General features: G+C 42.7%; 1 protein-coding gene and 1 pseudogene across 9 annotated transcripts in view; one reads left to right on the forward strand and one right to left on the reverse strand.

The window, feature by feature from the left end:
- Positions 1-27,246, reverse strand: part of TANC1 (tetratricopeptide repeat, ankyrin repeat and coiled-coil containing 1) — a 265,598-nt gene that overhangs the window by 167,482 nt on the left and 70,870 nt on the right. The gene's annotated exons all lie outside the window — the stretch shown is intronic.
- LOC126933125 (glutathione S-transferase Mu 3-like) lies at positions 1,623-9,603 on the forward strand (annotated as a pseudogene).

Genomic DNA, 27,246 nt, shown 5'->3' on the forward strand with positions numbered 1-27,246 from the left:
ACAATAGTGCATTCTCAGCATTCCACATCTAATTAAGGTTATGAGGCTAAACCTGGGTACAGTACTGCAAGATATTTGGCACAGTTTCCCAATCCCAGTTCATCAAAAGGTGGCACGAGAACATGGAATCAAAAAGAAAATGAAAGAAGCTACATGGTTAAAGGCAATGTTTTACAGGTGTTACTAATTATATAATCACAAGGAAAACATTTTGGAAGGTTATGAAATGAGGCATATCTTACAAACATTTGCAAAATAAATACAGTGGGAACACATTTTAACCCTGATCAGAGAACCCAATTAAACAGCACACACTACAGTGGGTTTTTACTATACATAGTTATAACTTTGGGATAGGGAAGAGAAGTAAGTAGAACAGGCCTGTGGCACTACGGCCAAATCCTTTAAAGAAAAGGCTGTATCTTCATGCAGGGTTGTACTGAGCTTGTAAAAACACCACAATGACCCAGGCCTAAGATGAAACATGAAACCATCTCTACAGCAAGCGACAGACAAAAGGACCATTATTTCATCATGAAGCCAGGATCCTTTAAGCTCTCTCTCCCAACTACTAACTCAGATGAGATGGCTGAACAACCCCAGACGGTAACCAATCTTAGTGGGTTGTGTTACCCATCACACCTTTATTAATGCACTAAGAAAGGGAAGCAGAAGGCAAGCAGGTCTCTCTTGAACAGGCAAGAAAAGGGGTGGGGAGAAGAGTAATGAGGATGGGGAAGGGGAGGGGAGCAGAGAAAGGGAGGCAAGAAGGGAGAAACTCCTATGTAGGAGGGCTCCCAAATTTGCCTCGTCAGCACAAATGCCTCAAATGGCCTCAGTGTAACACACCACCTCTCAGCCCCCAGAGTAAGCAGAAGTTTTGTGGGACCCGTTGAGAAGGGTAAGGAACCCCAATGTGTTGCCATTCACAGAATCACACAACGTAAGCAGGCAGGGTGACCTTTCTTATCATTTGGTCCAAGCCTGTATTTGTTTTCCCAAGCCTTTTGTTTTACTGATGAAGAAACAGAGACCCAGGGAGGCTGGCTTGCCAGGGGTCACGCAGCTAATTAACAGCAGGGCCAGAATCCAAATCTGCAGCAGCCCAGCAGCACCACCTTTCTCCCCTCCACCAGGCCGGTCTCTCCTCACACATCAATGAAAGCTTTGGGCAACAACAATCAAACAAAACTGAGTGATACTAGAAAGATAGTATCTTAGGCAGAATCTGGAAAAAGCCATACTGAAGGTTATCGGAGTAAAATCATCTTACACACAAGTTTTACATACTGAAGGGGCATGGCTTAGAGCCTAATTCTGTTTTTGAAAATGCTGCTTGAATACACCCTGGTGAAAAAATTTAGGTTTCACCTAAAGGGCAAACACTAAAGTTGGAAGAGAGCAATAGTTTCCACAAGGAACCGATGGAAAATACAAACTTCTGTTAACAAGCGCACTTCAGAGAAACAATGAAAAATACTGTAGTATAAAAAAAATGGCAGTAAAAGTTAATAATAAATAGATACCTGGTAAACACAGACATATTCTTCAACCAACCAACTTCGGGGTTTATAATTTAGAAAAAACTACCTAAAAAATATGAGAAAAACACTGACGGAGCCATGCCACCAAAGCTCGTCCAAGGTCCCTTGCACCAAGCCTTGGTGAACTCTTCCAGAGCCGTATGTTTACCTGGATCACTGACCAAGCTCAGGTCCCACCACATCCATGAGCTGCTCCTGATTAATCACCCAGGTCATCACCAGTTAGAGTAGACCTACAATGACACTTAGAATAGGCATCCCATGGGGCAAGGACTAGGTGACACTGACTTTGGTATCTCATCCCAGACACCTTGTTTTCCTATTTTGGGGCACTCACCTATTTTCAGGATAGATGTACCTTCCACATCAGTGGTCTTAAGTGAAAGAAGCTATCAAATATCTGCTATAATACTTCTTCCAGTTCCTGTTTTCCTCCATAAATAGCAACTCTAGGGAAATAGCTTAAATTTTATATTCTTAAAAAAGCTATTCAAACTGCGACCTAGAGCAACTTGAACTGACTATACCCGAGTGCAAAAATAAGGAACCATCCTCCCCTCCCCTAGACTGGAAAGGAAAAATGTAAGTCTTCCCAGCAAGTTAAATTCTGAAATTAACACAGATCAGAGTGGAACTATACAAAGTCACCTGGAAGTCTCAATCATCTCTGGCCAGTTATAAACCTATAACTGGAACTTAATAGTCACCAATGGACATACAGGCTATGCCCACCGAAAGGGGGATGGTCAGAAATAGCATTTATAGGAATAGGCCATAGAGGCCAATGACAACAGTACACTCCAGAGAAGACTATCTGGCATGCCAGACAGTATCTGCACACTTATAAACACATATCCCTACATTCAATTCTGGAAATGGACACATTGGGCTGTTGCAGCTGGGTGCTGTCACACATTGGTATGATACAACTACTTCTTGTTCTGGTTCTGTTCACACTGAGAAGCACCTCATAATTTGGCTCCTTTCTTAGTCTGCAAACAGTGGGGAGAGAGTGTGCTGGTCCAGTTCACACAACTGTCTGGCTTGCTGACAGACACAATTCTGAGAATAAATTAACAAATCAGTACTCCAGCTTTAAACAAAAGCTCTCATGAACTTTGCTTTATTAAAGGGAGTCACTTTGTCCAGTACTATCAATTTAAGACATGGAGAATACTGAGTTTCTGAGGACCAAAGGGAAGACAGTGGTAAATTCCTCAATGGAAATGGCACCGTGAAACCCACCTGTATAGGCAGCCAGCAGGCTCTCCTCTTCTGCATCATCACACTTCCCTTCCAGTAGCAACTTCAACTACTGTCATTTTTCCCCTAAAAGGGTGAACACTGAGCCATCATGGACGTGAACCAAATAGAAATGATGCAAACCAGCCTTTCTGACACAGTAATTCAGACTCAGCAGATTAAATGACAAGCCCAACATACTGTGTGGTAAGGAAGTACCTATGGACAAGTATCACAGGATAAAACATAAGAAATAGTGTTCTTTTTTACTATATGTGTGTGTGTGTGTGTGTGTGTGTGTGTGTGTGTGTTGTTTTGAGACAGAGTCTCACTTTATTGCCCAGGCTGGAGTGCTGTGGCACAGCCTCAGCTCACTACAACCTCCACCTCCTGGGTTCAAGTGATTTTCTTGCCTCAGCCTCCTGAGTACCTGTGATTACAAGTACCTACTACCATGCCCAGCTAATTTTTATGTTTTTAGTAGAGACGGGGTTTCACCATGTTGGCCAGGCTGGTCTCGAACTCCCGATTTCAGGTGATCCGCCTGCCTTGGCCTCCCAAAGTGCTGGGATTACAGGTATGAACTGCTGTACCTGGCCTACTTTATATTATAGACCAAAGGCACAGATATAACTCAAATACTGACCAAACAATCCCTCAAGTTCTGCCCCATAAAACCTTACCCTCTATGACAACAAGTAGAACAAATGTACTGTTAGACCTAAATACTTAAGAATAAGTCTTTGAAAATGTGAAGAACGTCAGATGTCATTTCTTTCCATTACATACTTTTGAGGAAGAGTGTACGGGAGAAAAGGTATCTTTTCCTCACCCATGTTATAGGGGTGTCAGCAAGGTTCATGGCTGACACCCCTATAACAAAAAGACAGATTAACAAGAGAAAGGCATAACAAATTTACTCAACCAAAGTTTTGCATCACACAGGAGCCTTCGGAAATGAGAATCCAGAGACTCAGGAAACTGAATTTTTAGGCTTAAGTACAATGAAGAATGAACAGCCACATAGAAGCATGATTGAACAAAAAGGGAATGAGGCCTAATAATTGGGGTGGGGGCCCTCAGCAAGGCCTGCTTGTCCAGATTCTTCCTGTCCTCTGGGTACAGGGCAGGACCCCTCTGGAATGAGAGTCTGACAACTCACTGTCAGGTGAGATAGGTCAGAGAATTCCTTGATGACCATGCTTCAGGGGAGAAAGGCAAGGGGAGGTCAGAGGGACCTCCTTTCTTCTGCAGTTTCTCTTATATGCCAAGGTGCCATATTGGGGGGTATCCTGTCCTGAGCCCCAACAAAAGGAAAGACCAGCCTCTAGGTTACTACAACTAAAGGTCACCACAACTAAAAATGACTAACAGAAGTAAATTTCCTGTAATGTTCATTGAGAAGAAAAGATGAATAGATAACATTACTCTGAGAAGGCCAATGGTCTGAAGTCACCTAAATTTCTACTATCATTTAACATGTAAGTTTCCCAAATGTCACAGATTATTCTTTCAAGCCCCCCAGAAGTTAGACTGACTATCAAAAGCTTACTTTTACTTCTGGTATTTCTCCTTCAGCACACCCAGTCTTCGGGGACAGGCACAACCTCTCTACATCATGTATTTGAATTCTGCACAGCATGTTGTGTTGGCATATAAAATGTAACAAAAAGCACCCTAGACAAAACAGTAAGATGATTCCAAAACCAGACAAAATCTATTTCAGCCTGTAATCACAATGGCAGTATCAGAGCCATGACCACCTTGTCTGAGATCACAGAAGAGTACTAGCAGCAAAATGTTTCTCTTCTGGAGTGCCATACTGCCTATTTACACAATTTCAAGTGGAATTTGGGAGCTGAGGGCAGGGACTATGTTTATTCTTTAACAGATACAAACAGAAGCCAGAACACAGGCTTCGCACCCACCCTGTTCTCAGTATTTGTTGACAGGCTGCAATGAACACAGATGAACGATTTCCTCCAAATCAAGCAATTAACCAACATTTATAGCAGTTTATAATTGACAAAGAACATTCCTATATATTCACACTTGCAAGGAATGCAAGAAAATTCAGTTAAATCCATGTGACATCAGACAATGAGATATTAGGAGGCAAATGCTGCATTTAGCAATATCTCTTCATATCCACATCTGAATTAACCTTAAAACCTCAGTCCAGTTACCCCAAATACCTAAACACACACACTCTGTGCACGCTCTAATGGAAGGAGCTTCTCCCATCAAACTATCCACCTGGCCTCAAAGCAAAATTATCTGAAGATGCTGCTTTTGTCAAAAATAATAAAGCCAGAGTAGCAACATTTACAAGTGAAACTCTGTAAACTAAGGTACATATAATTAAGAAATTTTCCTTCTTTGCTTCAAAGAAGCATCAAAAACATCCTCAGTGTTACGAGCTTAAAAAGTTCTTTTTTTTTTTTATTTTATTTTATTTTTTTTTGAGACGGAGTCTCGCTCTGTCGCCCAGGCTGGAGTGCAGTGGCCGGATCTCAGCTCACTGCAAGCTCCGCCTCCTGGGTTCACGCCATTCTCCCGCCTCAGCCTCCCGAGTAGCTGGGACCACAGGCGCCCGCCACCTCGCCCGGCTAATTTTTTTTGTATTTTTTAGTAGAGACGGGGTTTCACGGTGTTAGCCAGCATGGTCTCGATCTCCTGACCTCGTGATCCGCCCATCTCGGCCTCCCAAAGTGCTGGGATTACAGGCTTGAGCCACCGCGCCCGGCCAAGAGCTTAAAAAGTTCTTAAAACCTAGTTAGTCTGACTTACCTAACAGTCATGCCTTCTATATGACACCTTTAGAACTGTTCTTCATATTAGCAACATACAGTTTACCACAAGAAAGTAGTAGTGGTAGCAGGGAGTCTGAAGCAGCCTACAAGATAATACAGACTAAAGCAAATAAGAGAAAACAAAGTATAAGAGACCACACACACACACAGAGGTCTGCTAGACAGGGCACTAGCTGTTAGCTAGAAACTCATGGAAAACCCTGTACACAGAAATTTCCTGAAAGCAAGAGCCATGTCTCATCATTCCTAGGAGATGCTAGGAGGCTGGGAAAAGCCAGCCCTTGGTAAGTTTTTGACATTCCAGGATTTCTCTCACACCTCCCCACTGTAATAGAGAAATCCTAGGAATTGACAGAGACCTTGCCAATATCACTGGGAACAACTAATGGAACTTCTCCAGGATCCAGATGCTTCATCCAGAAAAGTGTGCCGGGGTAGGGGGATGGTTAGAACAACCCGTAAGTAATTCTGATAAGTAAAGAATTGGCCTTTGGTTCTTCTTTTTTTTACATATTTCTTCTTTTAAAGAGAGAGTCTCACTCTGTTGCCCAGGCTGGAATGCAGTGGCACCATGACAGTGACAATTCACTGCAGTCTTGTCCTTTCAGGCTCAGGCTATCTTCCCGGCTCAGCCTCCGAAGTAGCTGGGACTACAGGCATGTACCATCAGGCCCAGCTTATTATTTTTTAATAGAGATGGAGGTCTCATTAGGTTGCCCAGGCTGGTCTCTAAACTTCTGGGCTGAAGTGATTCTCTTACTTTGGCCTCCCAAAGCACAGGGATTATAGGCATGAGGTACTGCACCCAGCCTGATTTTTCTTAATTTGCAGAGCTGGAAAATATGACATTAAACTATAATTTATTCTCCAAGACACATAGATCCAGCCATTCATTCTTTATTCAACAACCCGTTCTACAAATTGAACCTCTATTCTACTATTATTTTCTTTATAGTTTTGTCCTAAGCAAAAAGACTTCAGATTTAAGTATGAGTTATTAAAAAGCATAGTAAATTTACAGTCACAAGTAATATGAATTTAGAAGAGTTCTGGGCATGAAATTGGAAATCAAATGCTTAAGTTCTGATGCACTAAAATTAAGTGGAAACTATTGTCATGAAATCACCTTCAACCTATATTTAAAATATTCTGTACATTCATACAGGTTGTTTCGGGAAGAGTTTCTACAAAACAAACAACAAAAACACCTTACCTTAGCCAGTATTTCAAGTTGCCAGAAAATTAGTACTTTGACAAGTACTTGGTAGAAAGAAAATTTCACTTTTGGAGGAAAAGATAAAAGAAGTTGCTTCCTTCTAAGTACGAGAACCATCTTTATATACCTGTAAAGGGAATTGTTCAATCCAAATTCTAACGCCATCTCCTCCATAAAGCCTTCTCAGGCTACAATGGTCAAAAGATATCTTTTCTCTAATTCTACACCCTGCCTTGTTCTAATATGATGATAGATCAAAATTATGGTGAAAAATGTTGAACTCCACAAATCCCCCATGGCATCTAGCAATGTACATTACACACAACAAACACTTAAAAAAAAAAAAGTCGTTAAATGAGTGGCAGGGTTGTTATGGAAGGGAAATCAAAATCAACGGCAATTCTCTTCCAACAAGGAGTTTGGACTAATAATTTAAGAATTCTGGTACCAAGCACTAATTCCCAACTTTATGGTCAAAATAATTTGGTGTATACATGAAAAAATGCACATTTAACATAGTAAGATCTGCTCAAATATCAGGCTTTCAGAAGCACTGGCTGTAGGTAGGTTTTATTTGGGTATTTCAAATAGGCACACAGAAGGGATAAGTGCAAAGACAGTAGCCAAAAATCTGAAATCAATACATTCTCCTTCAAAAAAGGAAGAGTTCAGAAAGGGCAGCATTTCCAGCAATAATCATGATGTTTCCCAGGCCAATGGCTACTGTGCAAGGCAGAGCTCAGTCTTGCAGTGAGCTCCTGCTCACTTACAGGCTGTCTTCAGTTCCCTGTCACCTGTGTGCTCCCTAGCTGAGACTTACCTCCCTACCACAGCAGCAAAACACTGCTAACTAGAAGACAAAACTCCATATATTTGTCGCTAGTACTGTATATCATCCAGGTATTTACATAGATGTTTAGATCTATTAGAGAAAGCAAAAGAATTTCATAAGCCCACTTCAAAACACACCACAGAATCAACTCATCTTAGAAGCCTTCTTCATCTTATTTTAATTGTTTATATACCTGCTTCCTTCACTAGGCTGTGGGCCTCTGAATGGTCAGACCCTGCCTTGCTCCCCACCCCAGCAAAGTATGTGTTTTCCAATTTCAACGTCAATGAATGGTTGTGGAGAAACATAATTTTAATCTATAATTCTCAAAGGGAATGATTGCACCTAAAAACAGACTGTTATCCTTTAATAACTTTCAGTAAAATTAATATCCTTCTACAGGCTGTGAGCAATGGAGAAACTTGCCCTGGCTCTCCTGGACCAGCAAGTGGCAGAAATTGAGTTACAACCTAATTTTCCAATTAAGGAATGAGTGTTGGGTTAGCAATTGCAGCGTTTCATTCTACAAGCATTCATACATAGCTACCCTGTGCCAAACAACAAGGGACCCAAAGGCAAGTGCAATCCGATAGAAGAGGAAGACAACATGTGGACAAACATGAGCAGGAAGCTAAAAACATTCATGCCTCCATTTTCTCTACAAGGTAAAAACAAGGTAAGAGGTGCAGTGAAGGTGTAGGATAGCCCTGTAGATGAGAGGAAGGCAAGTAAGAGATTAAAAGGACAGCTGGCTGGGCATGGTGGCTCACACGTGTAATCCCAGCACTTTGGGAGGATCGTTTGAGCCCAGGCCTTTGAAACCAGCCTGGGCAACAGCGGGAGAGTCTCACAAAAACCAAAAACAATAAAACGGACAGCTGAACAGCTCTGATCATCCAAACTAGGCTGCAGACCAGGCCACAACACTCGATTATGAAACTGCTCCTATCCTCAAAGGCTCACAAGTAACATCATCAAAATCACATCGTGCAACTCATCTATGGTTCTGGGTTAGTGGAATATTTGTGGGCTGGCACACACCATCTGCCTGCTCCTGTAGTTCATGGATACGTCCTATGAGGAGAAATGGCACACGTGCCAGGACACTCCTGACAATGACTGAAGCCAATGGCTGGATGTGATATTCAAGCTAGACCTGGACTTTCCTAATCTGCCCAACTTCATGGATGGGAAGAGCAAGGTCACCCAGAGCAATGCCATCTTGTGCTACACTGCTGGCAAGCACATGTGTGGTGAGACTGAAAAGATTCAAGTAGACATTTTCGAGAACGAAGCAACCAATTTCCACACACAACTGATACAGCACTGTTACAAATCTGACCATGAGAAACTGAAACCTGGCCGGGCTCACGCCTGTAATCCCAGAACTTTGGGAGGCTTCTCTTTTCTTGCGGATCACAAGGTCAGGATCAAGACCATCCTGACTAACACGGCGAAACCCCGTCTCTACTAAAAATACAAAAAGTCAGCCGGGCATGGTGGCACACGCCTGTAGTCTCAGCTACTTGGGAGGCTGAGGCAGGAGAATTGCTTGAACCCGGGAAGCAGAGGTTGCAGTGAGCCGAGATCACACCACTGCACTCCAGCCTGGGTGACAGAACGAGACTCTGTCTCAAAAACAAAAAACACACACAGTACTGAAACCTCAGTACTTGGAACAGCTACCTGAACAACTGAAACAATTCTCCATGTTCCTGGGAGAAATTCTCACGGTTTGCAAGGGAAAGCTCACCTTTGTGGATTTTCCCATCTATGACGTCCTGGATCAGAACTGCATGTTTGAGCCCAAGTGCCTGGATGAGTTCCCACATCTGAAGGCTTTCATGTGCCCTTTTGAGGCTTTGGAGAAAACTGCTGCCTACAATGCAGTCTGACTGCTTCTCCAAGATGCCCATCAACAAGATGGCCCAGTGGGGCAACAAGCTTTTATGCTGAGCTAGAGGCAGACTTGCACTGCTTGTTTTGTTTCATCCTGTCCCTAGGAGGCCTCCACTCTTTTTTGCTCTTTTAAATAAATAGCACTTGGGCTAAAATAAATAAATAAATAAATAAATAAATAAATAAGCTGTGCTGTGCAATTCCCTCCTCTGATGCTCAGCCCCAAGAACTATCCAGGAATGGTCCAGTGAATGCAGGATCTGATCAATGATCAGGAGTTCACAGTGCAGGGGCCAGTACAGGAGTGCTCAGAGTGGGGTGCTGTGGAATCAAGGCTGGTCAGGAAGGGGATGAAGCCCTGAGAGGCAGGATAGCCAGAGAGAAAAAGTATGGTGTCTCAAAGAGATCAAAGAACAAACACAGCCAGAATAAATGAATGGGGAAGTTGAAAAGAGTCTGGTTCTTTTTAATCAAGTTTTAAATTTTGGATGTGGAACAATTCCAGACAATGATAAAGCCCACAGGATTAGTAAAGGCAAATCTGTGATGTGAATCAGGCCTGACTTGAAATCTCAGGCACTGAACAGCTCCCTCCAAAGTCCTCAATGAACTTGGGGGTAGGGGGAATAGGGAGGTGATGAGGACAGCACAGAATACATGCCTCAAAGAAAGGGAGGCTTTGCATGAGGATGAAAGTGTAGCAGTTATGGACACCAGCATCACCTCAGGGCCCCTAGCCACGCAGCTAAAAAGCTCCTGGAGAACCACCTGGGGTTTGAGTATGAACCATGGTCTGAGTGTGGTCTCCTCCTCTCACATAACTCTGTGGAAGGCGTGGCTAGGGCCATAGGGTATTTTCTTGTGTAACTGGAAACCCAAGTCCCAATCCTTATGGCAGTTAGCTCCACAACTACCACACTCAGAATTACATTCTCTTCTCTTTTCCTTTCTCCTTCCTGTGGTTTCCCACTTGTGTCAATACAACAGAGCTACAATCCCCAACTTACACTGCCCACCTTCCTGATGTGCAATTACAACTCAGAATACAGGTAGAGGCATTATGTATACAAAGTGATTCTGGACACGTTGTTATTTCACCAAGAATACTGTTCCCTTTCCTGTTGGACTGGATCATTTCAGGTCTCTTCCACCTGTAGGCATTATAATTTTTAAGGGGGAAACTTTCTTGTTCCTAAGACCACTGTAATCACAGTACATAATAAACCATCATCACAGATGAAAAAGGAACCCCTCAGAGGAGGTCACTATATGAGTGATAAGCTTTTACTACAGAAAGAGAAGAGACCTTGAAGACATTTTCAAAAAGTGTTAAAAGGCACTCAATCAATCAGTGCCAGCCGAATGAAATCTGGTATTATAAACCTAAGGAAATTAAAATTTTTAAATTGCACTAGATCTGGCCTCAAAGTGAAGGGTCAGACAGCCTCAAAGATGCCTGTGAAAGGCAGCTATTCATCACAGAACGATCTCTTGCTCATGTAGCTGACAGATGGATCTTTCACTTAATGCCCAGAACATAAGACATCAAAAAAAACTCCTCCACTCATTAGTGACGTGCAATGACTTGCTGAACAAGGTTATAACCTCCCCAGGCCCTAATTTCATTTGGATTGGAGTTCTCAATACCCACGCAGGGTTTTAAAACTCCACCAGGTGATTCTAATGTGCAGCCAGCAACCCTTATTTACCACTAACCATATGCCTGGCCCTGTTCTAAGCACTTAGCATGCATGTACTCATTAAATCCTCACAACCACCATCTGAGGAAGGTACTGTTAATCTCCATTCCACAGAGGCACAGACAAGCTAGTGACCTGCCCAAGGTCACACAGCTCAGCGTGCATCCAGGCAGTCTGGACCCCCAAACTGACCATGCGGTCAGTCTAGTAGGCCTCCCCTTTCAGTTGAAAAGAAGAGAGACCAGCCCCCAGGGAGTGGTGAGAGTCAAACAAAGGCAAAGCTGCTCAACAGGTGGAAAAAATAAATTGGCTTTGGCCAAACATACACATGCTCACACACACTTCACTCCTAGAGCAGCATCCCATGCTGCAAATCTATCCTGGAAAAAAAAAAAAAAAAAAAAAAAACTGCCTCCATTCAGAGACATCTACAGTACAGTCCCCGAGTAATCAGTTATTTCAAACTACAGTGTCGTCCACGTGTGACCTGGAAGTACCATGCAACAGAACACACACCAAAATGGGCAAGCTCTTGAGTTCATTAGCCCCCAGGGGGAGAACCCTGGGAGTTGGCTAGAATGCCAATGTGGAGGATTTGGGGAGACAGACACCTTTGTGTCACACAAGTAAGGCTGCTCCTATTCCTAACACTTACCCAGAACTCAGCAACCATGGTATTCAAGAAAAACTCAGAAAACTGCCTCATTTCTTGTGAATAAATTGCATAAAGCTTGTTACACGGTGACAGGATGCAGAGAGAAACGGCCTAATGATAATGTCTTTCTCTGGGCAATTTTACACAGTCTAATAAATTTAGTGAGGTTTTAACCTTGGATATCAAGTTCAAAATTAACCAAGATATGCCTGCAGTGATACTGCAGTGAAGAGCTGAATCAAATTCATACAAGCCACACAGCATCATCTCTTCCCATAGCTAAAGCAATGATATCAGCATATGCATCACTGTGCTCTCCTCTGGAATTTGTAAAGGAAACCATTATTGGCCATAAACATTTCGTTGCAGTAAGCAGTCTCACAGAAGCCTGTGAGAAAGGGCATATGGGCATGGACAATGGCTTTATTTTTTTCTCTCTCTCTTTTTTTTTTTTTTTCCTTTAAGCTCTGTTGGACTTGAAGGCTTAATTTTTTAATTAACTCCAACAGCCCCAAAAGGGGAATACCAGAGCTCCAGATGATAAAAGTCACAGACAAGTCATGCTAGAAAACAAAGGCCAAGTATGTTAAGACTTTAAAAAAAAAAAAAAAGTTAACAAATCTAGTCTCAAACAAGGATGAGAAAGACACAAGGGTGCCATATCCAAGGCACGAATCTGTAACCTTTTAAGTGCCATGGATGGCTTTAGCAATCTGTACCTTCAGAGTGTTTCTGAATGATTTTTAAGTAGAAAGTCTTATTACAAAGAAAACTAATTATATTGAAACACAGATAGCAAAATGTTTAAAAAGCAAACCTGATATACCAAAGCGTGCTTAACGCATAAAGAAGACACAGCAGCAGGTTTTATAACTACTGCAGTTTTTAAAGCAGTGATGGGCATAAATGTATTGTAAATTATTTCCACAACGTGATACAAAAATCAGTTAATTTCCAAGTGACAAAGTTACATGTCCTGTTGATCTTACGTGGTTGGTTGCCTACTTTCATGATTGGAGCAATGGCTATATTTTGGCTAGAGGTTAGTGAAAATACAGTTAAGTTTTTCTCCACCCATCCAAGTTTACAGATCCCTTGTCTGAGTCCATTTTGTACTGTACTGTTGTCACAGAATATCATGGAGAGGGTAATTTATAAACAATAGAAATTTGTTTATAAACTTCTGTTTGGCTCACAGTTCTGGAAGCTGGGAAGTCCAAGATTGAGGGGCCCACTTCTGGGGAGCGCCTTCTTACTGCATCATCCCATTAAAATTCAGAAAATTAAACAGTAACCTACTGACTGGCACACATTAGCAGGAGGGAGTATGTCACATACACGCCACTGCTAGCAATTAAAGGCAAGTCCCATGATTCATTTTCAGATAGTCTGTAAAAGTCCTATTTATCAAGAAAGTCCATCGCCACCAAATTACTATCTACAAAAACCAGGCCTGATATGACAGGAAAAAGACTCCAGAAATGTACTGTGAGAGACCATGTACAAAAACAAAACGCCACACTTCATATTTGAGACAGGTGTTTGTAATACATGCTGTTGGTTGTACTGTTTTCTTGGTGCTCTCCTCACTCTTTCTGAAAGTACTTGTACTCTGGAAACTGCAGTGTTTTGGTTAACTGGATCAGGCTTCCTAGTGAATGTGGTACCCAAGGCTTGGCCTCTCCCGCCCCCACTGCCTCATACAGTCACAGGTCATTCCCCAGCTGCATGCCCTAAATCAGGGGATGCCCGTAGGAAGATAAATATAATTCAGAGTCCAAAATACATGGATGTAAACTGGGCCATTGCCAATTTCTCATGGATCCTGGGTAACCGAGATGGTTTTTGTTTTCATGGTTAGGAACAGCTGCAAGAGCGCAATACTCTTTCTAGACTAATAAAATAACCTAAGTCTGGCTCAGTATTTCAGCTGTGGCAGCAGCCAAACTTCCCAGAATGGTGCAAGCCTCGTGCAGTTCTGGAAGAGCTGGGGTGGTAGTTCTCAACTAAACTGAAAGCATTCAAACCCAACCCAACAGCAAGCTAACACACACACACACACACACACACACACACACACACACACACACACAGAGAGAACACCACTTCAACTAAATTTGGAATTAGAGTTAATTCCTATGGGTGGAGATGACATGTTACTTGTAGGGATCCCATAAAACTAATCAAACCTATGAAGTTTTCAAGCCTTATACTTGAAGGTATGTTATGTGCCATGTATGAACATCAGATGTTTTTCCTCTAAAACCCAGTGAAAGGTTCAATTAAAGCTCTTAGTAACTCTGCAATGAAACCTCTGATCACTGATTCTGTCACCACTTCTATTAACACAGACAGTATGAAACATCTCTCAGACCTAAAGAACAAAACTCACTATTGTGAAGCAGCACAGAAAACACATGCACACACACATACACACAGCTTACTTTTCTTGGGGAGGAAAAGGGAGTTGCAGAAGCTGCTTTTTCCACACTGAGACCGTTCTTTATACACTCTTGCACATGTAGCCCAGTTACCAAGTTATTTCCTAAATGTAAGTGTGTGGTCCAAATGTCTCCCACTAAGGAAAAACAGCCCAATTAGAACCCAGTGGAAAACAAGACACATGTTTCTTGAATGGCTTTGAATTAGAGACAGTGAATGTAAAATTGTTCTAGATATAATGAAGATGTTGCACAGATGTACTAAGTTTTCATGGTCTCAGCAAAACATCTTCCTGGTACAGCAAAATATGTGAGTCTGCAACAAAGCTGGATATAAAATAATTTTTAAAATATCTGATTCTTGTTTTTATGCTGTAAAACTTCTCAAGCCAACTCTTTTGCCTTCTCACAAACCTAATAAAGCCCATATTTCAATGTACTGATAATTCACTAAAAATAAAACTGCATTCATCTCCAATTGACATCACTTTTTATAATTCTCATTGATATTGTAAATCAATACAAATGGAAGATTTATTAATACAAACGGACGGCCTTTACTTCACAAATCCAGCAACCAACCACAAAAGCAATGGCAGAAGTAGAGATACTTATTTCACAGACATCCTCCTGTTTAGTCCTCACAACCACCAGGTGGGAACTATAATTATCCTCTTTTGACAGATAAGGAAATTGAGACCTAGAGAATCTCAGTAGCCTGCTCTAAGGTCACACCTTAGCTCTTAACACCTCATTCCACTTCTTCCTCTGGAGGAAAGACAGGCACTAAAACCATGCCTTGGCCTTGGATTTCCAGATAAAATGACATCCAAGAACAAGTCTCTGTTACACAGCATGGGGCCTAAAGGTAAATGGCAAAACTGCAATGCTGTTCTGATAACCTGGTTTAATTTAAAACGGTATCACAGGCTGGGTGTGGTGGCTCACGCCTGTAATCAACACTTTGGGAGGCCAAGGTAGGAGGATCACTTGAGTCCAGGAATTTGAGACCAGCAGTAAGACTTTGTTTCTACAAAAAAAAAATTTTTTTAATTAGCTGGGTGAGGTGGCATATGCCTGTAGTCACAGCACTTTGGGGGACTGAGGTGGGACATCTGAGCCCAGGTGTTCGAGGCTGCAATGAGCTCTCATCATGCCACTGCACTTGCGCCTAGGCAACAGAGTGAGGCTCTTAAACAAAAAAACATGTCACTATGTATTCCTAAGCATTTTCACTTATTCTTCTGAAAGAGAAACAAATGCTGTACTCCCAAGCACCCAATCCCACATCAGTCTATTCTTGGCTCTCGTTTCTCTGTGCTATCACCCTTGGAAAAATGGCCAGAATACTCACTTCAACTGCTGCCTCTATGTAGGCAAGTCACATATCTGTTTCTCCATTCTTTATCTGTGCTACAGTTACACAACTTTATTTCCAACTTGCTGTCATCAACCCTGGCTACACATACCTCAACACGTCCAAAACTAAACCCATCTTCCTCTCCCTACTTCCAAAACCCACTCACTAGTCTGGGTCCAGGTTCCTGCTGATAAAGCACCATCCTTTTTAGTTCACCAAACTTAAAGCCCCTCCTCCTTCTCATGGCCTCCCTTCCTTGTCTAGTAGACAGCCAAAGAGGGCTCTATCTCACCAGTCCCAGCTCCTCTCCATTTGCTTCCACCATTCTGGGGAGGTCCTCACTATCCCTCTGGTGGACTTCAGGCTGAAATCTGTAACATTAGGCCAGTTAAGTGTAACAGAGTTACCCGGGGGACTTGTTAAGGGGCAGGCTGCTGGACCCCACCCTGGAATTCGGTTCTTTAGGTCTGGGGTACAGCTCTCCTGCTGCTGATGAAGCAGTCCCTGATGGCGCACATTCCCAGGAACCACTGCTGTCATACACCCTCCTCCCTCCCTCTCTCAACACTTACATAAATTATTCTTGAATCTTAACACAAACCAGTGTAACCCTTTTAAAATCTGAACATTTAGGCCTCTGATAAGTAAGTTTGGATGGGAAGGGCTACCACCTGCCAAGGACCTACTGTGCTCCATAGTCTGTCAAGTTCAGTCAAAACAATTCTGCAAAATACACAGCACTGTCCCCAAATTTACAGGGCAATTTTGTTAAAACAAAACAAAACAAAACAAACCCAAGACTTTCAAAGTTACACAATTTCTAAATTCCACAATAGATTGGGTTTATATATGTATTAAAAGGGCCCTCTCCTTAGACACACTTTAAAAACCAAATATGACGGAAGAGGGAGACCTATGAAGAAAAAGGAGCATTTCCTTTTCAGAACAGGGCCAAAGGAGGGACCTATGAGGAAACAAAATACAGAATAGCCAGGTCTCAATTTACAGTTCACTGTGGTACAGCACAAAAGTCCATCCATGCTCCCAAGAGCAATTTAACAGAATAAAGAGGGCCAATTGTAGTGGCTCATGCCTGTAATCCCGGCACTTTGGGAGGCCAAGGTGGGAGAATGACTTGAGGCCAAGAGTTCAAGACCAGCCTGGGCAACATAGCAAGAGCCCATCTCTACAAAAAACAACTTCAGTAGACTCTGCTTTCCTTCACCCGCCTATACCCAAAAAGGTTCTGTATGATTTTTGTAGATCATATCCTTACCTGTTCTAAACTAGTTTTACTAAGGACTAATAAAATTTAGGTCTATATGTGCTATAAAAACAAGGTTGTTTCTTGCCTTTTCTGCCTGTGCAAGAACGATCAGCATCAACATCAGAAATCCAGGATAATTTCTATGTTCACATTATCGTTTATTAAAAAAGAGGGCTTGTGTAAGCCAGCAAATGATCAAGTCCCACAATTGAACACAACTTTTCAAAAATGCCCTGAATTTGAAAGCAATTCCCTGTACAGCAATCCATTTCCTTCTCATAAAAACTCTGAGAGGGCAAGCAGTATGATCCTACTGTCCTTGTCTCAGGCAACCCAGCTAATAGACAGTTCATGGAAGAGCCAGGACTGGTATCTAGATGAAGCCACAGATGACATGGACCATCAAGAGTCATGTCTTTACCACTGATTATAAGAAAAAATATACATTAACAGATTCAGATATGAACAAGACCAGTTACTGCTACCCAAAGTCAATCTGCTTGCCAGATATCTACAACAGTGCTGTGGCGTTATGGAAACAACTCAAAACAAGGTGGCATGATACCAAAGGCAAAGGTGTTGGGGTCAGGTCAACCAACACCAGCCCGTGTGGTCTAAATCCCAACTATACCATGCTTTCCTGGACCTGTGCCCCTGGGCCTGGATGTAAGCTCTCTGACCCTAGATTCCTCACTTGTAACAAAGATGACATACCTCAGAATAGCTGTGAAAAAATCAGAAATAAAACATGACAAGTTTGTAGGACTATATCTAGCATGAAATGTGTATTATAGAAATGGTCACTAATGTGTTGTATTATTACACCTGTTTATATAGGCCCAGTGATAAGTTTTAAACATTAACAATTAAATGTTAGTGAAGTCCCAAAATTGGAGACAGGTCTCAGTTAATTTAGAAAGTTTATTCTGCCAAGGTTGACGATGCACACCCTTCAAACAGCCTCAGGAGGTCCTGATGACATGTGCCCAAAGTGGTCAGAGCACAGCTTGGTTTTATACATTTCAGGGAGACAGGAGACATCAATCAGTATATGTAAAATGAACATTGGTTCGGTCTGGAAAGGCAGGACGACTGGAAATGGGGTGGGGGGGCTGCCAGGTCACGGGTAGGTGGGAGACCAATGGTTGCATTCTTTTGAGTTTCTGATTAGCTTTTCCAAAGGAGGCAATCAGATGTGCATTTATCTCAGTGAGCAGAGGGATTACTTTGAATAGAATGAGAGGCAGGTTTGCCCTAAGTAGTTCCCAGCTTGAATTTTCTTTTAGCTTTAGCGATTTGGGGGCCCAAGATATTTTCCTTTCACAGTGGAATGACTTAAGTTTGCCTTTTCCTTCTTTATTTAGGAAATTAAGATAAAATGTAATCAGCAATTTTAAAATGGGGCTGAGGGAGGGCTGAAGGATGAGTCACAAATTTTCTGGCTTGAGTGACAGGGTAGAAAGTAGTGCCAATGACCAAAATGGGAAAAGCAGACAAGCATGGGGTGAGTGGTTTGGAGTGGGGAGCAGGAAGCAGGCAATAACTGGGGGGGAAATGAGTTCAGTTTGGATATCCTGAGTTAAAAGTACCTATGAGTCATCCAAGCAGAAATGTCCAAAAGATTGTCTAAGAGGAGGATGAATTCAGAGAGACCTGGGGGGTCCATTGAAGTGTGGGTGGTGGCTGAAGCCACAGAATTATTGAGGTCTCCCCCAGAAAGGCTGAGCAGACTAAAAGAAAACCACCAAGGATGAACCAGGAACATAAGGGCAGATACAGCAGGACCTAAGAGGAAATTAAAGAAGCAAAAACAAAGCAGTCGAGTATGGTGCAAAGGGGCCGGGCACCATGGCTCATGCCTGTAATCTCAGCATTTTGGGGAGGCCGAGGCAGGTGGATCGCTGGAACTCAGGAGTTTTGAGACCAGCCTGAGTAACATGGTGAAAACCTGTTTCCATAAAAAATACAAAAAAAAATTAGCCAGGTCTGGTGGCTAACGCCTGTACTCCTAGCTATTTGACCAGCTGAGGTGGGAGCGTCGCTTGAGCCCAAGGAGGCAGAGGTTGCAGTGAGCCGAGATTGTGCCGCTGCACTCCAGCCTGGGTGACAAAGCCAGACCCTATCTCAAGAAAAAGAGAAAAGAATGGTGCATAGGAACCCAGAAGAGAAAGCTTTGATGAGGAGTGATCAGTAGAATCCAATACTACGGGAAAAGTCATGTCAAGGACTAACAAGTGACAACAGGGTTCAATGATCAGAGGCCATCTGGAACATCAACAAGGGCAGTTTCCATTGAGGCCAAGGAAACCAGGAGATAGGCCATCTGTAGGGTCAGTCCCTCCTAAATTGTAAAATTCTTTAACTTCAAAACTGAAACTCACCATTCTCCCTCAAACCGACCAAATTAATAAAATGTCAAATAGCAATGGGTTGCAAGGTTTTCTTTCACAGAAAAGGAATTTGCAAAAGAAAGATGCAGTCTAAAACCACAAAACCATTTAACATGATCTTTGCTATTAAGTTCCCATCTACTTTCTAAAGTTGGTCCCAGGTAAGGAGAAAAATTAGTGAATTCTCTGCCAAACAAAAACTAAAGGTGGGGGGAAACAACTTTCTAAATAAATTTCCTTTCTGATAAATCTCTATGGCCAATACACTTAAATTGCTATTTCAATGTTACTTTGAGAAACGTGTTACCACAGGAAGAAAGGCTTGGTTTCAATATGCAAATCTCTTGTAAAATTCCATTTAAGCAGATTTCTGCCTGGATTTCTCAGTAAGCCTAAACTCTTGTTGAATTTAGTAAATTCCTCTTCCATGTCATTTTTCTTGTTCTTTGTCATGTTAGAATAGAAAACGCTATCGCATGCAATTTTAAGTGAAAAATATAAAATGATTTTACAATATGAATTATGGCACAACAGAATGTTTGGGTTGGCAGTGTCAACTGGTTAAACAGGTCAGTGGAATTCAAAAAAGTTCCCCTAAACATCTGCTTGGCTAAGAAAGAGGTTTTTAAGTTTACTCTGCACACAAATATTTTTCAAAAGTTAAATATCTCAAATATTAATGACTATTATAGAATTGTCATTAATATACAGCAAAAAAATTCGAAGATCTGAGGCTTCTGAAATATGTTCCTCTAAAACTACTACTCACTCTTTGTATGCATCACTGAATTTAAGCCGGCAATTTCTTCAGATCTTCTGGTAACTAATTTTATGTATCCTTTAAACTCTTTATCATATGTGGCTATCTTAATTTTATTTATTTATGAGACAGAATCTCACTCTGTTGCCCAGGTTGGAGTGCAGTGGTACAATCTCAGCACACTACAATCTCCGCCTCCCGAGTTCAGGCAATTCTCATGCCTCAGCCTCCCGAGTAGCTGGGACTACAGGCATGTGCCACTATGCCTGACTAATTTTTTTGTATTTTTAGTACAGACAGGGTTTCACCATGTTGCCCAGGCTGGTCTTAAACTCCTGAGCTCAGGCAATCTGCCCGCCTCAGCCTCTCAAAGTGCTAGGATTACAGGTGTGAGCCACCATGCCTGGCCCATATGTGGCTATCTTACTTCATGATATACACTATCACCTCTTGTGGAGCTTTAAAAAGACAACAACAACATAGCAGGGACTCCTCCTCCCCCAAATTCTAGTTCAACACACCTCAAGTGAGTCCCAGTATCCTAATTTTTAAAGCTTCACAGGAATTGCGGTAAGTACTCTTCTGCCCTGCCCCTGTGGAGAAGCTCTGCCTTTTGGCAGGATCCCCCAAAGTTCTGGGGAGCAATGTGGCCACTGCATTCCTCATGGATAGCAGGGTGTGGCAGAAGAAGTGACTGCAAAAAATGAAATCCTGCTGGCAAGTCACACAAAACAGATGGCCGAGTACAACGGGCACATCTCAGACATTTCAAGAACTCAGCAATTTGGAAGCTCCTTTAACCTTGACTCCCATTCCCTTGGAGCAGTATTTCCAACACCCACAGAGAAGGGAGCCGGGTCAGTGTCTTTAACGCCCCCAGTCAGTCATTTGGTCCTGGATGTCTTGGGGACTCCTGCTCGCTGCCTCCACTGTGCAAGGCTGGGCATAAATGGCCACAGTCTTCCAAGCTGTGCTCACTTAAGATGGGATTGGAGACGCCATTCTCAGCCAATTCTCTTTCTTAAAGGAGGGAATATCTGAATCCTACTACATTCTACACATTGGAGACAGAATGCAAATAAAAAGATGACTAGAACAAAGATCGTATACATTAGGGGCCTCCAGCCTCACCAAACCTCTTGAAATAGTTTTAAGACAGGGTTTCATGCTGTCTCCCAGGCTGGAGTACAGTGGCGCCATCAGAGCTCACTGTAGCCTCAATCTCCTGGGCTCAAGCGATCCTCCTACCTCAGCCTCCTGAGTAGCTGGGACTACAGGTGCATGCCACCATAACACAGCCATTTTTGTTTTCTTCTGTTTGGTTTGGTAGGGATCAAGTCTCGCTGTGTTGCCCAGGCTGGACTCAAGTGATCCTTCCACCTCAACCTCCCAAAGTGCTTGGATTACTGGCGAGAGCCATCATTCCTGGCATTAAAGTAGGCATTTCTGTTTCACAACTTACACATAAGACTACAGTACAGGGAGATCTCAGCACATGGTTAACAAGTTTTCTCAAGTTCCCAAAGCCACACACAACTAGAAAATCCTCCTTGAAACCCAGGGGAAGAAGAGGGATGACAACTCAGAATAATAGTCTGCAGAACGGGCATGAGGCAGAGCCTATGCAGCTTTAACTGACATGACCCTAAAAAGCCAATGTATGAAGAGCATTTGAGGTAAGGCAGCCTGTAAATCTTCCCTTATTTGTCTGTCTTCTAGGAGCTATAAGGAGCCTTGTCATTAAACTTTACGAAGTTTTCATGGGGAGTGAGGGGTAGGAGAATGAAAATGATACAGATTACACAGCCAGTCTGACTTTATTAAAAATGTGAAAATTTTATCAGTTACATGTCTGACAATTGTACTTAAACTGTAAATAAAGATAGTAAGCCATTCAGTCAACATATATTAAATGTTTTCAATGGAAAAGTACTGCTCTAGACGCCATAACAAAGGGACCCAGCATTCTAAAATGGGCACAAGTCAATAATCTTAGAAAAGCTTCAAAAGAGCATACTAAAGCACGCATGTTATTAGTAAGAGTGCTTTAACATAGTAAGATAACGATTTAAGTTTCTCTGAAGAAATCTGATTTACTTTCAAAGCCCTCAAAATTTTCCAAGAATAACATATCTTGAATACCTGGCCTGTCAAAGCATGGATTCCCTATGAGCACATCCCTGGTCTCAACTCTCCTCACTCCACACGCCACTTGCTTGCAACAGAGAGTGGTTGTCTCCCTCACTCAGGGGTGCCCCTAAGTTCCTCCAAACAAGTTGACCATAGAAAGCCGGCAAGAGAACTGGAAAAAAGAAAACCTGTCAGCACTCTTCCCTATGAGACAAGAGGCACAGAGTTTATAAACACCAGCTCTGACGTCCCTGAAAATTCCAAAGCAGCAGTAATGGAGAAAAAGACATCACATGTACATACTGTCAAGCCCAGTAAAAGCAGAGTGGCCAGAGGGTTGGCAAAAACAAGAGAATTCATTCCTTCCTCAGATGCTCACTGTCCAAGCTGAGGCAGGACATCAACTGAGAAGCACCTGCTCTTAAGCAAGGTACTAGATGCACCCGGTTTACCACCACTATCTCAGGTGTTCTCTTTATGTGACGCTAATAGATTTACAGCCCAGTCCACAATGAAATGTTTTAAAAGTTTAAGATAACGTGCCAAGAACCACTCTCAAACCCTTAGCGTGCTGAAGTCCCCCTAAGCACCTCCTTCCCTTATCTCCGGCCTCACCCCTCAGAAGTCCCAGGTTTCTAAAAAATTCACCATTCCCAAACACACCACTCAACTTCACACCTTTGCTCTTTCTCTTCCCTCAACCTGAAACCCTCTCTGTCACTCTGAAAATTAGTCATCCTCCAGGTACAGCTCAAATATCACCTGCATGTCCACACCATCCCCCCGCCACCCAGAGTCTTGCCAGCCCTTTCTCTGTGCTTGGAACACCTGGCTGGCCTCTGAGTTGCAGCACTGGCTTTGTTCCGCCTGAGCTCCCCTCCTACCAGTTTCTCCAGGGCTGGTCTTCCCTCACCCACCACCTTCCCGCTCTCACTCTCATCACAAGCAGAAGCAGATGCTCCATCCACGCTTCCTCATTGAAAGATTCCAACAAGGATCTCCTGTGACTGACCCAGAGCCTATCTCGCTGGGAAATGTCCTTTTTACTGCTACACCTTTCCTGGAAAACATTCTTTTTCAAGGGTGCTCTCCATGTTCAAACACACTACCAACTAGGCTGCTGCCCAAGTCAATCCTGCTGGGCTTCGCTGCCAGAAAGAATGGGATCATGTGCAGTCACGTTTGGGCCAAAAAAACCACCTTGGCAGGGCACCAGAGTGCTAATAGGTTTGTGCATGCCGAGGCGGGGTGGAGGCCTCTCCTCTGCCTAAGTCTGTTTAAAGAGGAGCTCCAGAAGACCTGCTGCCTTCCCCACCAGGACTTCAAAGATGACAACAGAGAATAGGAGTTTTTCTCTGGAAGGAAACCAGGGAGTAATACAGGAGATGGGTTCAGCCTTTCCCTGACTTCAGCGTCAGCTGAGATCTCATTTGAGCCAAGTGCAGAGGAGAACCCTATGTGAACCGGGTGGTCACCCCCACATCAAATGCCTAATGTTTCCTCAAAAAAAGCCTCAACTCAAACATGCGGTAGGGTTCCAAGATGGCCGAATAGGAACAGCTCCAGTCTGCAGCTCCCAGCGTGATCGACACAGAAGATAGGTGATTTCTGCATTTCCAACTGAGGTGCCTGGGTCATCTCACTGGGACTGGGGAGACAGTGGATGCAGCCCACAGAGGGTGAGCCGAAGCAGGCCAGGGTGTCACCTCACCCAGGAAGCTCAAGGGGTTGGGGAATTCCCTTTCCTAGCCAAAGGAAGCCATGATAGACTGTAGCTGGAAAATCGGGGCACTCCCACCCTAATACGGCACTTTTCCAACGGTCTTAGCGAACGGCACACCAGGAGATTATATCCCATGCCAAGATCAGTGGGTCCCACTCCCACAGAGCCTTGCTCACTGCTGTGCAGCAGTCAGAGATCGAGCTGCAAGGCCGCAGCTTAGTTGAGGGAGGGGCGTCCGCCATTGCTGAGGCTTGAGTAGGTAAACAAAGCAGCCAGGAAGCTCAAACTGGGTGGAGCCCACCATAGCTCAATGAGGCCTGCCTGCCTCTATAGACTCCATCTCTGGGGGCAGGGCACAGCTGAACAAAAGGCAGCAGAAACTTCTACAGACTTAAACATCCCTGTCTGACAGCTCTGAAGAGAGCAGTGGTTCTCCCAGTACAGTGTCTGAGCTCTGAAAATGGACAGACTGCCTCCTCAAGTGGGTCCCTGACCCCCGTGTAGTCTAACTGGCAGACACCTCCCAGTAGGGGTCAACTGACACCTCATACAGCCAAGTGCCCCTCTGAGATGAAGCTTTCAGAGGAAGGATCAAGCAGCAATATTTGCTGTTCTGCGGCCTCTGCTGGTGATACCCAGGCAAACAGGGTCTGGAGTGGAACTCCAGCAAACTCCAACAGATCTGGAGCTGAGGGACCTGACTCTCAGAAGGAAAACTACAAAACAGAAAGGAATAGCATCAACATCAACAAAAAGGACATCCACACCAAAACCCCATCTGTAGGTCACCATCATCAAAGACCAAAGGTAGATAAACCACAAAGATGGTGAGAAACCAGAGCAGAAAAGCTGAAAATCCTAAAAACCAGAGCACTTCTTCTCCTTTAAAGGATTGCAACTCCTTGCCAGCAACGGAAAAAAGCTGGATGGAGAATGACTTTGATGAGTTGACAGAAGTAGGCTTCACAAAGTTGGTAATAACAAACTTCTCCAAGCTAAAGGAGGATGTTCGAACCCATCGCAAGAAAGCTAAAATCCCTGAAAAAAGATTAGACGAATGGCTAACTAGAATAACCAGTATAGAAAAGACCTTAAATGACCTGATGGAGCTGCAAATCATGGCATGAGAACTACATGACTCATGCACAAGCTTCAGTAGCTGATTTGATCAAGTGGAAGAAAGGGTATCAGTGATTGAAGATCAAATGAATGAAATGAAGTGAGAAAAGAAGTTTAGACAAAAAAGAGTAAAAAGAAACGAGCAAAGCCTCCAAGAAATATGGGACTATGTGAAAAGACCAAATCTACGTTTCATTGGTATACCTGAGAGTTATGGGGAGAACATAACCAAGCTGAAAAACACTGTGCAGGATATTATCCAGGAGAACTTCCCCAACCTAGGAAGGCAGGCCAACATTCAAATCAGGAAATACAGAGAATATCACAAAGATACTCCTTGAGAAGAGGAACCCAAAGGCTCAAAATAAAGGGATGGAGGAAAATTTACCAAGCAAATGGAAAGCAAAAGAAAAAAAGCAGGGGTTGCAATCCTAGTCTCTGATAAAACAGACTTTAAAGCAACAAAGATCAAAAGAGACAAAGACGGCCATCACATAATGGTAAAGGGATCAATTCAACAGGAAGAGCTAACTACCCTAAATATATATGCACCCAATACAGGAGCACCCAGATTCATAAAGCAAGTCCTTAGAGACCTACAAAGAGACTTAAGACTTCCACACAATAATAATGGGAGACTTTAACACCCCACTGTCAATATTAGATCAATGAGACAGAAGGTTAACAAGGATATCCAGGACTTGAACTTAGCTCTGCACCAAGCCGACCTAATAGACATCTACAGAACTCTCCACCCCAAATCAAAATATACATTCTTCTCAGCATATCACACTTATTCCAAAATTGACCACATAGTTGGAAGTAAAGCACTCCTCAGCAAACGTAAAAGAACAGAAATCACAACAAACTGTCTCTCAGACCACAGTGCAATCAAATTAGAACTCAGGACTAAGAAACTCACTCAAAGCTGCACAACTACATGGAAACTGAACAACTTGCTCCTGAATGACTACTGGGTAAATAATGAAATGAAGGCAGAAATAAAGATGTTCTTTGAAACCAATGAGAACAAAGATACAACATACTAGAATCTCTGGGACACATTTAAAGCAGTGTGTAGAGGCAAATTTATAGCACTAAATGCCCACAAGAGAAAGCAGAAAAGATCTAAAACTGACACCCTAACATCACAATGAAAATAACTAGAGAAGCAAGAGCAAACAAATTCAAAAGCTAGCAGAAGGCAAGAAATAACTAAGATCAGAGCAGAACTGAAGGAGATAGAGACACAAAAAACCCTTCAAAAAAAAAAAAAAAAAAAAAATCAATGAACCCAGGAGCTGGTTTTTTGAAAAGATCAACAAAATTGATAGACTGCTAGCAAGACTAATACAGAAGAAAAGAGAAGAATCAAACAGATGCAATAAAAAAATGATAAAGGGGATATCACCCCTGATCCCACAGAAATACAAATTACCATCAGAGAATACTATAAACACCTCTATGCAAATAAACTAGAAAATCTAGAAGAAATGGATCAATTCCTGGACACATACACCCTCCCAAGATTAAACCAGGAAGAAGTTAAGTCTCTGAAGAGACCAATAACAGGCTCTGAAATTGAGGCAATAATAGCCTACCAATCAAAAAGTCCAGGACCAGACGGATTCACAGCAAAATTCTACCAGAGGTACAAAGAGGAGTTGGTACCATTCCTTCTGAAACTATTCCAATCAATAGAAAAAGGGAATCCTTCCTAACTCATTTTATGAGGCCAGTATCATCCTGACACCAAAGCCTGGCAGAGACACAACAAAAAGAGAAGTTTAGACCAATATCGCTGATGAACATCGATGCAAAATTCCTCAATAAAATATTGGCAAACCGAATTCAGCAGCACATCAAAAAGCTTATCCACCACGATCAAGCTGGCTTCATCCCTGGGATGCAAGGCTGGTTCAACATATGCAAATCAATAAATGTATTCCATCACATAAACAGAACCAAAGACAAAAACCACATGAGTATCTCAATAGATGCAGAAGAGGCCTTCAACAAAATTCAACAGCCTTCATGCTAAAAACTCTCAATAAACTAGGTATTGATGGAATGTATCTCAAAATAATAAGAGCTATTTATGACAAACCCACAGCCAATATCATACTGAATGGGCAAAAACTGGAAGCATCCCCTT

This window comes from Macaca thibetana, chromosome 12 (genome assembly GCF_024542745.1).
Source record: "Macaca thibetana thibetana isolate TM-01 chromosome 12, ASM2454274v1, whole genome shotgun sequence".
Taxonomy (NCBI): Eukaryota; Metazoa; Chordata; class Mammalia; order Primates; family Cercopithecidae; genus Macaca; species Macaca thibetana.